The 11,758-nt window shown below is 38.2% G+C and overlaps 1 pseudogene; it reads right to left on the bottom strand.

Moving 5' to 3' along the window:
- Window positions 1-364: 364 nt before the first annotated feature.
- On the bottom strand, window positions 365-3,439 carry LOC144256007 (constitutive coactivator of PPAR-gamma-like protein 1 pseudogene; annotated as a pseudogene).
- Between the last annotated feature and the right edge of the window lie 8,319 nt (window positions 3,440-11,758).

Raw genomic sequence — 11,758 nt, 5'->3', positions numbered from 1 at the left:
TATATTTTAAGCTATATATAAAGACTGCCAAAATTTGTTTTCTTTATACTTCAAGAACTACAACTATAAGCTTTTGTCATTACCAGTTTAAATTTTGTGTGTACTTTATTTTAAATGTGGGAGTCAAGTGCTCTTCATTTTTGTTCTCACTTTTTTGTTTTATTGTAGCATTTTGATTACAACTGGTTAAGAATCAAAATGTGTTGTTTAAATTTCTGAAATCAAAGAGGGATCTGAATTTCCAAAGTCCTAATTTTTCTTTTGCAAAAAGGACAAAATGTACATAACTGCAGGCTCTCTTTCTCTCCAGATATTTCTAAATTCTTACCCTTCCAGCATTCTTCACCCTCTATAAAATATAAGTTTACTCTTCTTTATTTAAGATATCTGCCACCAGAGCAGCCTCGCTGCAGCAGGTGCTACCTATATTTAGTGCATTTCAATGAGGATTTGTAGTGCACATTTTAATCATTGTTCAAGGCACTTTCGGAGTGGCTAGGGTCCCTGCTGTGCCCTTCACTTTCATTCATCTGGGACACTGGCTTCTCCTCGGCCATCACTCCATTCTCAGCCAGGGACCCTTGTGAAGACACGGCAGAGGACTTTGATTCTCCAGATTTTGACTTCAGCTCTTTGGCCACTTCTTCCACTGAAGCAGCATAAGGAGGTCTGTGCTAAATCCTCCCTGGCTTTTGTAACCTCGGCCATAGTGCCTTCCATCTCTACCAAACCTCTGTATCCCTAGGGTGGAAATAACTCCTCTTGGATGCCCTCTTGCTGGTCCTCCCACAGAGACCACTTGCAGTGGGAAGGGCCCTCGGACTCCACGGCCCTGCCGGCTTCCTGCCCAGTAGCCAACCACAGTGCCAGCGATTTCTAGTTTCCCTCCCTGACAAGGTATAATTTGGACTTCACCCTGGGACTTGCTAATCCTGCTGCTGTCACTGCCTGAGAAGGCTCCACAGTGTTCTGATGCTACCTCCACCCAGAAGGCATGGTAAGGGCTAGTTGCTATGGTTTTCCCATAATGGCAGCCAAAGCCACAGATTCCTGCAAAGCCTCTTCCCCTGCCCTGAGTCTGGGTTGGAGGAGATTGCCCCTTGTAAGCTGTCCATTCCTTCATGATCACTGGTGAGAATTCTGGTGAAAGTCTGTTCTTTCTAAAATCAAGTCTCTCAGTTTTCTTTCTGCTTTCTGCCAAACTAAACAGGACTCTGTAAACATACTGACAACCTGACCTCTAGAGCAGGGCAGCCGGAAGCAGGTCTTTGTTGGCTACATCTTCAATAGAAACAGCAATTTTGATTTCAGACTTCATCAGGATGTGGAAGATGTAAGGATACATCAGCTGCTTCTTGTTCCTGTGCTTGGCCACTCTTAGCACCTCAGGTGTGAAGGGGGGGCAGGGGAGGTGTGGTGATGTCCATGTGGTTGCGGGTGGGCATCAACAAGAGTCAGGGGATTGGCTGGACTGTGCCCACCTGGATCCCTTTGCCTTCCAATAGCTGGCTTCCTGAAGAGGCAGTGGGGAAACCTTCTGCCTTTGCACTACCCTCATTGTTGTCTGACGATGATGATGTAGAAGAGCCAGGGAAGTAGGCAGAATCCTGTGATTGGGGCAGCCACTCTGTGCTGGATTGATGGGGGAGGACCGCTCATAGAGCGGTGTGTGCTTCCCCTTGTGAGGAATGTTGCTGAAGTTGTTCTGCTCTGTCAGGTTCTTCCCACTTGTTTCCAGAGTGAGGGCCAGCTAAGTGAGGTTGTATAGGTATAGACCCTGGCCCTGAGCCCCCCAGGGCTTGACTATTTATTTATTTTTATGTGGTATTGATGATATAACCCAGCACCTCACATGTGCTAGGCAAGCATTTTCCCATTGAGCCACAAACCCAGCCCACATTTAATCTCATTTTAATAAAAGTTTCTTTTCTTTCTTTCTACCCACCCCCCCTTTTTTATTCACCCTCCAATCTATGTGACTAGAACGGCCTAGAAAATGATACTGTGTAATCTTAATTCTGGTGTTTGGGGCACTGGGTTTTGGCAAGATTCCCACCGCTTGCCCAGAATTGCAGTATTTTTCTGTATACTTTGAATTCTTTATAAGAGCCTGTACCATTTTCATAAAACAATGCAATCAGTTTCCCAAAATATAGCACTATTTTTGAAAGGTCTGGAGAATGACATGATGAGAAAAGCACCTGGCATAGTGTGGTTATGTGATTCTGAGAGGACACAAATTTCTTTATGAGGTCACACATGGTGTTCTTACATAGAATGTCCTTTTCTTTGCTCTTTAACAAATTTCTACTGATCCTTCAATACCTAGTTGAATGAGAAGAATTCATATTCCCAGCCAGTACCTATACCCAGACAACTGCACTCCTTCTCTGAAGACTTAGAATCTGAGCAATCACAAAGTGACAGCAGAAAGACTCACAGTGTGCTCATATAGCAGCAGGCTCCAGGAAGGACTATAACGGGGTTTTAGGCACTGAGATCACCTGTCAAAACCCAGCTCCTGTTTTTTTTTGAACTTTGCCATCAGGTTCCCTTGACTTTCCTAGTGTAATCTTGTGCATTTTTAAAGCACCCAGTTCAGTTTCTGCAGCTTGAAACCCAAGTCCTCAACTGCTGCCCTGACTCTACAGAATTGAGTCAGGTTGTCAGAATAAACCATAGTTATACATAAGTCATTATAAAGAGGCTTTTCTTCTGAGACTGAAACTTGAGAAAAATGGCAATGGTCAAACACCTATGCTCCCTCATTCTGAGATGGCCCAGGCTGGCTGGAGAAGAGATCACATATGACTCTTGTTTGCCAAGTAGCTGTGCCCATCCTGTGCTGAAAGGGTAAGAGAAGGTGCTGAAGGCCACAGAGCTAAAGAAAAGCAGAAGGCCACATCCTTTGCAAATATGCCTTTTTAATTCTTGCTGGGCTCTTTCATATATAGGGCAAGGACCTTGCTAGTTGCTTGCCAGTGTTTCTTCTGCATCCATAATACAAAGACAGTGAGGAAAACATGCTCACATTTATGCAAAGTATTATCATTAGCTAAATTTTGTAAATTGAGATACTCTGACTCAGGTTAGTAGAGTTGTTCAAGGTGAACCATTGGAGATGAGGGGTCCAAACGTGACCAGAGCCCAAATGTAATTGTCCCTTAAACTCAGTGGTGTTACAACCATGGAAATCTGTGAAAGATTCATTTCATTCATTTCAGATGGAGTTTTAAAGGAGCAGTGGAGAGGCCAGAAAACACAGGGTAGCTAGTGTAGGGATGAACTTGATGGAAAAGCATTGCTAACAAAGCTAACAAAGAAGAGCACAACCATTTGGTATGCTAGTAGATGTTGGTGGAATTGGGCCAAGCAAGACTTCAAAAGGTTCCAGAGCTAGAGGGAAAAATCTGTAATCCCAGATTGTTAAATAGGCCATCGGAGGATGAGCCACCTGGACAAAATGCAGAGGATCAAGTGGGTAAAGTGGGCATGGCTCTGAAGAACAATACAGATAAGAGGCCAGATGTTGGGTGGAGCACATGAAAGAAAGTGGAGAGGACCTAGTGGGGCTTAAGTATTTGGCAGAGCTAGTGAGGCAAAGTCAGGCTGAGTGAGGGGAGCCCAACCCATAAGAACAGTGGGTGGGAAGGAGACAGGGAAAGCACGTGGGAGGCAGCACCTCATCCAGGACCCCTTATGTGAGCACAACTAGGAAACAGGAGACACAGTGGTGCAGGAGCAAAGGGTATGGTGAGTGCATCCACAGGAGGCAAAGGGAGTCAGAAGAGGAATCTGGAAATTCTGTTCAGAGTCACTGTGGACCCAGTGGGAAAAAGAGTCTTTGGGCTCTAAGATAGAAATGTGACCTCAGGGTCTGCTCCACTGGGGGCCTCAGTTTCCCCACTTACACAATGAAGCAATGGAGGGAGGCTGAAGATGTCATGGCACAGCCTTTCTTTGTTCTCCATCTCCTGGGATTCTGTGCACTTTCTATATTTTCAGGTTGGTTGGGTTCTATGGGGTTTCTGGAAGGGGTCATGGGGATATTGCCTGACACGTTGTTTTTGGGGAACAACAATTTTTCAAACATGTTCACAGAAACTTCTCTTGGTACCTGCTGTGTATATACTGAGACCTGGAAATCCAGAGAGGGTAAACTTGTAATGCAGCCATCACTTTCTGGGGTCTGTTCTGGATCACACAGTTCACTTCAGTCACTTATTCACAGGCAGGGGTTTTCTAGCACTTGGGCAATGAACAAATCATTGATGGGGGAGGTGGCCTTGACTCTTTCCAGGGGCAACTTTGGGAAACTGTAAAGTAGGACACAAAGTAACATCTGCCTCTCAGGCTGGTGTAAGGCCAAGCACCAGCTTTGTGATTCTCTAAAAGGCAATTTGGCATGGATGGGGCAGGGGATCCTTTTTTGACAGTGCTATCATTTAGTGTTTTTTTTTTTATCTTTTATACATTTATTTTTTAGTTGTACGTTGACACACTACATTTATTTTATTTTTATGTGATGGTGAGGCTCGAACCCAGTGCTTCATGATACTAGGTGAACACTCTACATCTAGGCATAATCACAATCCTCAATTAGTTTTATATATGGAAACATAACCTTTTGCATTTTAAAATAAAACTATTAATACAAGGTTCTGTTTTGAGCAAAGAGGACACAGGCATGAACAAAACAGCAAGGAAACTCTACTCCCATTATTGTGGGGGCTACCATTCTCCTGGACTGACCCAAGAATTCAGGCACTAAAGAGACATGGAGTACTAACCCCTTTTAGGCATCTGATCTAAAGTTAACATCCATGCATGTTTTACCTTCTCAACCATTCTAAAACACACCCATCACTATGTCATTTACCTGCCCCAATCCTTTTCTACTTGTAAAATAAATGCCTAATTAAGAAGCCCTCTGTTTCTTGGTTCTACAGTTGCATCTCCCTAACCCTTATTGAGGTTTCAAGAATTTCAGTCTCATCCCTGCTTTTACTTATGGCTCTGCTTAATGTTGCTACTTTCCCTTTGTTAGAAGTGCTAACTCCTAATTGGTCACTAGATGGTGCCAGAACTGTACTTTTGACTTTTTTCTAGTGTCCACCAGAGTATCTACCTACTTATTTGCTGGCTTGGATAGGAAACATTTTAGAAAGCCCTTCAGTACTTGTTTTACAAGCCACTTTTTAATTTTATTTCATAAAAATCGTCATTAATTGTATGTGTGAAATTAATCATTCCCCTAAGGAAGGGAGTATTACACTCACTACCCAGTGTATATATGTATGTTTGTATGTGTGTTTGGTGTTTGTGTGTGTGTATATGTGTGTGTGTGTGTGTGTGTGTGTGTGTGTGTACCACACACACACACACACACACATATCTATATCTAAATCTATATATATTTTTTTTCCAAAATTTTATTCAGATGTGGGGTAAGGGTTTCTATTCAGTCGTGGCCTCTTCCTACACCTGTTATGCCTAGGATATTTCAGGACTCCTTACTAATATTGCTGGTATTTCTTTCTCTTTTCTATATTGTGTTTATTATAAGCCAACAAATATAATAAATATATCTCAGAGATTCCAAGTGTTATCTCACTTGTAGTTGTCCATTGGGTATCTGTAGCCCTAAGTGAATAATCAGAAGTTTTTGGCAAAAGCAGCTTTAAAGTCCCTTGATATGAGGAGTATTTGTGGTCATTTAGAATAACTTGTACCCATAGGTATGATTATCAAGATAATATGTATGATGTAACATGATCGAATGACTTGGTAATAGTAATAAAAGTAGTTTAACCTGATTTATTTATATATAATTATATAGTTTATAGATATTTAATATACATATAATTGTATTCTTATATATTCACAATTTTGAATATATGTATCTCTCTGTCTCTCTCTCTCTCACATACATATATTTTTATAATATTTTATTTAAGGTAAGCAGGGTTTGCTGATGGGTTGGGTGAGGGTAATGGTGAAAAGATCAAGGAAAATTGCTGAATTTTTTATTTGAGCACTCTAGGGTAGTTGCTGGTACCCAGTCCTGTATGGGGTAGAAAGACTACATGAGGCAGGAAACAGAGTGCTAGTCTTGAGGAAGGCTTTGCGTTGATGTTTGTGATTTCTCTTAGATATCCACATGAACATGTCTGAAGGTTACAGGAGACAACTGGGAAGAAAATGGATATTTGGGAGACAGAGGAATTCAGAAAATACTGCCATGAGACTGAGCATGACCCTGAGTATGGGTAAATATATAGAAGTACAGGGAGCATTTTTCTGAGCTGGGGCTTAGAGAAACCTATATTTAACAATGTAGAAGAAAAATCTATGAAGAATACAGAGAGTGAGGGCATCCAGTTAAGGATATAAAAATCCAGGGAAATGTAATGACATGGATTTCTGGAAGAGATAATTTAAAAAAGAATGACAGAACCTCTTGTTCTGAAAACCACTAAAAAGTGAACTTCAGGGTGGCAAAGGAGATTTGGTGCCATACTGATTTCTGATGATCTCAATGAAAACCCTGTTCTTAGGTGGTGGGAACTGAAGCAAATCAGATGATTTATGGAAAAATTTAGGTCAGCATTGTGAAGGCACTAGCTGGAGATTGATTTTCTAATTGTGTACAATGAGATAAAGGGAGAATTAGCCAGGTGTTAACATTTATGGTCTCTGAGATGTGGGGAGAGTTCATTCCTGCAAATACTTGTTTGTGACTGCAGAAATCTTTTTTCTATTAACATGTTTGCCACCTACACCCTAGAGTTGATTTTTAAAAGTAATATGGCAGCCCAATAGTAATTTCTGAAGAGTAGGAAGGGTGCTGGGGCAAGGCAAGGGATGAAAGTAGAAGATAGATAATTAGATATGATCACTGTGTAACCATGCATTTGGAAATATTATGCTCAATTCCATTAACATATGCAATAAATATTTGTTAATTAAAAACAAATTAAAATAATTATTCTATTTGCTCACTGAAAGGTAGGCACTCAACACTGAGGGAGAGATTATCCTTATGATTTGTTTTCTGCTTGTGAAAATGGTCATTGTCAGTCACCTGTAAAGATAAATAATTAAATAATTTTGGATGGAATAGTATGGATTTGAAATGCCTTGTTATCCCAGCATTATAAGGTTACCTGATGGTCACTGAAATATTTGAAGTGCTACAGCACATCCATTGTCAAGGTAGTTTATTACAGGTTTATCTTTGGGAATATAATACTTTTACCTTATTCATTCACTATTTGTTGCAATCAAGTCATTCAATCTGCTCACCCATAAAATTACAAGGATACTAAACTTCACATGTAGGAGGGGATGCTATTTTCCTGCATTGTTTTGAATCCTTCAATATGAAAGAGTTGTTTGTTCCCATTACTTATTGTCAATAAATTCAATCATTTTTTCCTTAGTTAATATATACTTATTTGTTGCTTTCACTTATATTTTACCATTAAAGGTTTTTATTTTATTGCTCATATTTTTCCAGCTTTCATTCTTTCAGGATATTTTACCTTAGTTCTTATGTCATTTGTCAGGAATCCACATGTGAGACACCTTGGGAGACTCTCCTCTTACTCTTCCTTCTCTTCTTCCTACTATGTTCAGGCTCTTTTATTATTATTATTTGTTTATCTTACCAGATCCTAGAATCAGCACTTTCTCCAGGGAAATATACACATTTTTACAGGTATTTTTAGGGAAATTTGTGTAATTTGTCAGGCCCAGTGCAAGATAAAAATTTGGAGTTCCTGTCTAAAAGCAAGTGACCTGGGCCATTGATATCATGCCACAGAAATATATATACTTTTTTCTTCTGTGATCTCTTCACATGTCATGGTATATTTTGTTGTCTTTTAATTGTCCTTCTTATTACAGCATTTAAAATTATTAGCAAGACTTCTAACATTTATCTTTAAAAAATGCTATATCAATTTTAAATTCAAACTTGGAAACAAGTCATATTGTAGAGTTTGAATATCCATCTTGTGTTCATAAATGCCAAAGCAGTGAATATGTTACACAGAACAAGTGCAATTGTTTTTACTACACCTTGATAACTGTGAAGGTTTCTCCACCTGGTTTGTTAATGAGTTTGAAAGAACTAGAAGAAAAGTGACTGTGGGTCACCCTGGTTTCCCTTTCCCTTTACATCCTCAGCTGGAGAGGTCGGCTAACAAAGAGAAGTACCTTGAGTGAAAAAGCTGTCTTCTTTCTGTATTTGAATCTAATTCTGGTGGACATTACTGTGTGGCCTTCCTGGGTTTCATTACCCTCCCTTTTATTACTTACTTGTGCATAGGACATGGTCACATTGTATCCAACTTTCTCTTAGCTCCCATTTTTCCTTGGCCCACTGGAATTCTGTGATTATGGGAATGAAAACTCAGTGTGCATGAGGTGGACAAATGCAGTATACCTGCAGGTTACATTTATGTGCTGTGTTCATACCTGTGGTCCATTGCCTTCTTGGAATTTACTTAAGAAAAATAAGTAGTAAGATAATATCAGTAAAATTTATGATAGAAGTAGCAGAATATTCAATCAAGGACATGTCCACTTTGAGCAGCAATCCTGACTGTGTAGGAAGAGCATCATGGGGCTAGTCCCCATTTCCCTGCCTTCTGCCTCCTCCTCACTCTCCATCATCCTTCCCTCCCTTCATCCCTTTCTTCCTTCCTTCCTACCTTGCACAATAGTAAGAACACTAAGTAGGATATATGTACTCAGAAAACATAAGTGAACATTATACTATTGTAAAGTGTAAGTACAGAATTATTCTGCAAATAACTAGAAGTTGTTTATCTTATGCAATTAAAATTTTATATCCATTGAAGATCAGCACTCCAATTTACCTTAACCACATTTCTTTGAAAACAACATGCTACTCTCTGTTTACATTTTTTTTACCACTAGGGATTGAACCCACAGCACTTAACAACTGAGCTACATCCACAGAATTTAATTTATTTATTTATTTTAAATTTAGAGACAAGGTTTGCCTCAGTTTCTTTTGGCCTGGCTAATTTGATGAGGCTAGTTTTTAACTTGTGATCCTCCCACCTCAGCTTCTGAAACAACTGGTATTAAAGTATGTCCTACTGTGCCCAGCTTGCTTACTGGTTTTTCCTCAAGTTTTTAATTTTAATAGAGTCATAGCGATTTTCTTGTGTGTTTTAGACTTTATTCTCAGGTGATGTGTAAGTAATTTCTCTCATTCCAACAGTTGAGTCTTTTTTCTATTCATGTTTTACTGTGCTGTGCAGAAGCTTTGGCTTAATGAAATTCTACTTTTCTTTTTATGGTTCTGTCCCCTGTCCTTTTACTGTCATAGCCAAAGGACCATTTTCTAAAGCAGTGTTGTAAAGTTTTTCTTCTGTGTTTTGTTTTTATTGCTCACAAACTTATGTTCTTTCTTTTTTAATTTTAGATTGAAAAAATAGCTACTTCATCTGCTTGTGTGGTATAGCATGATATTTTAATACATGTAACACTGTATAGTGATCAAATCAGAGAAAGATCATATCTGTCACCTTACTAGGATGGGAAGAGATTGGTAAGTGGGACCCCAGTATTTTCTTTCTTCCCTATGTAAATATTGAGTGTCCTCAGCATCATCTGTAAAAAGACTATCCTTTATCCATTATGTATTATTAGATCCCTTCTCAAAGTTAAGTGTGCAGAGAGTGTCTGGGCTTATCCTTGTTCTCTTTTCTGTGCATTGTTTTGTATATTTCCTTCTATTTCAGAACAACAGTGTTTTAGCTCTTATAGTTTATTCTATCTTTTTTGCATTTGTTACAATTAGTATAGAATTGCACCAGTTATGTAATTGTATAAGCATGCAAGGTAATGATATCTAATCCATTTCATAATCCTTCAAAATCTCATTTCTCTTTGCCTCCCTTCACTTCCCGCTTTCTAATCCAAAGTGCATTTTTTCTTCCCTAGTGCCTTCCATTATGAATTAGCATCTGCACATTAGATAAAATATTCAGCATTTGTAAGTTTGCTATTGGTTTGTTTAGCTTAGCCTGGTATTCTCAAATTTCATCCATTTGCCAGCAAGTGCATAATTTTATTATTTTTAGGGTTCAGTAATATTTCATACACACACACACACATATATATATATATATATATATATATATATATATATATTCACATTTTATTTATCCATTCATCTGTTGAAGGGTACTAGGTTGTTTCCATAGTTTAGCTATTGTGAATTGACCTACTCTACATTGATGTGGCCACCAGCAATGTATGAGTGTAGCTTTTGTCCCCCATCCTAATGAAAAAAAATATTGCTGGGGCTGGGGATGTGGCTCAAGCAGTAGCGTGCTCACCTGGCATGCATGTGGCCCGAGTTCGATTCTCAGCACCACATACAAACAAAGATGTTGTATCCACCGATAACTAAAAAAAAAAAAAAAAAGATAGATAGGTATTAAAATTCTCTCTCTCTCTCTTTCTCTCTTTCTCCCTCTCTCTCTCTTTTAAAAAAATATTGCTTGTATTCTTGATAATTGCCACTATGACTGCAGTGCAATGAAATATTGAAATAGCGTTGATTTTCATTTCTATAATTGCTAAAGATGATGGTCTGTTTTATGTGTTTGTTGATCAATTATATTTCTTCTTCTGTGAAGTGTCTGTTCAGTTTCTTAGTCCATTTATTGATGGGTTATGTCTCTTTTTTGGCATTGTTTGTTGAGTTCTTTATATATCTTGGAGATTACTGCTGTATTTGATGTGTGGTGGTAAAGATATTTTTTCCCATTCTGTAGGCTCTCTCTTCATGTTATAGATTGTTTCCTTTGTGAAGAATAAGCTTCTTTCTTTGAACCCATCCCATTTATTGATTACTAATTTTACTGTTTGTATTTTAGGAATCTTATTCAAGAAGTCAGGTCCTAAGCTAACATGATGAGAATGTGGACCTTCTTTTTTTCTGTTAGTCATAGGGTTTCCATTCTCATGTCTAAGTCTTTGATCTACTTTGAGTTGATTTTTGAGCACAGTGAGAGATAGAGTTTTAATTTCATCTTTCTACATATGGATTTCCAGTTTTACCAGTACCAATTGTTGAAGAGGCTATCTTTTCTCCAATTTATGTTTTTGGCATCTTTTTCTAGTATGATATTTGTCTACATGTCTGTTGGTACCTTTTTAAATGTTTTTTTAACTATTTCTCTGTAGTATAGTTTAAGGTCTAGTATTGTGAGGCCTACTGAGTCACTCATTTTGTTGAGAATTGCTTTGGCTATTGTGGCTCTCCTATCTTTTTTAAAATTAAGTTAATGCTTGCTTTTTCTAGTTTTATGAAGAATGTCATTGGAAGTTTAAAAGGAATTGCATTGAATCTGTAGAACTACTTTGTTAGTATGGCTGTTTTGACTATGATCATTCTGCCTATCTAAGCGCCTGGAACATCTTCACATCTTCTAAGACTTTCAATCTGTATTTTTAGTGTTCTGTAGTTTTTATTGTAGAGGTATTTTAACTCTTTTTTAGATTGATTCCCAAGTATTTTGTTTTATTCTCTCTCTCTTTTTTTTTTTTTTTTGAGGCCATTGTTAATGGGGTGGTTTTCCTAATTTTTTTTAAAGTGGATTCATTTTTAAAGTATAGAAATGCATATTGTTTATGGGTGTTTGTTTTGCTGAATTTATTTATTAGTCAAGAAAGTTTTCAGGTAAAATTTTTTGAATTTTCTAAATATAGA

Source organism: Urocitellus parryii, chromosome 7, assembly GCF_045843805.1.
Source record: "Urocitellus parryii isolate mUroPar1 chromosome 7, mUroPar1.hap1, whole genome shotgun sequence".
Taxonomy (NCBI): domain Eukaryota; kingdom Metazoa; phylum Chordata; class Mammalia; order Rodentia; family Sciuridae; genus Urocitellus; species Urocitellus parryii.
Note: the sequence above shows the minus strand (reverse complement) of the source record. Positions and strands in the feature narration are given on the sequence as shown.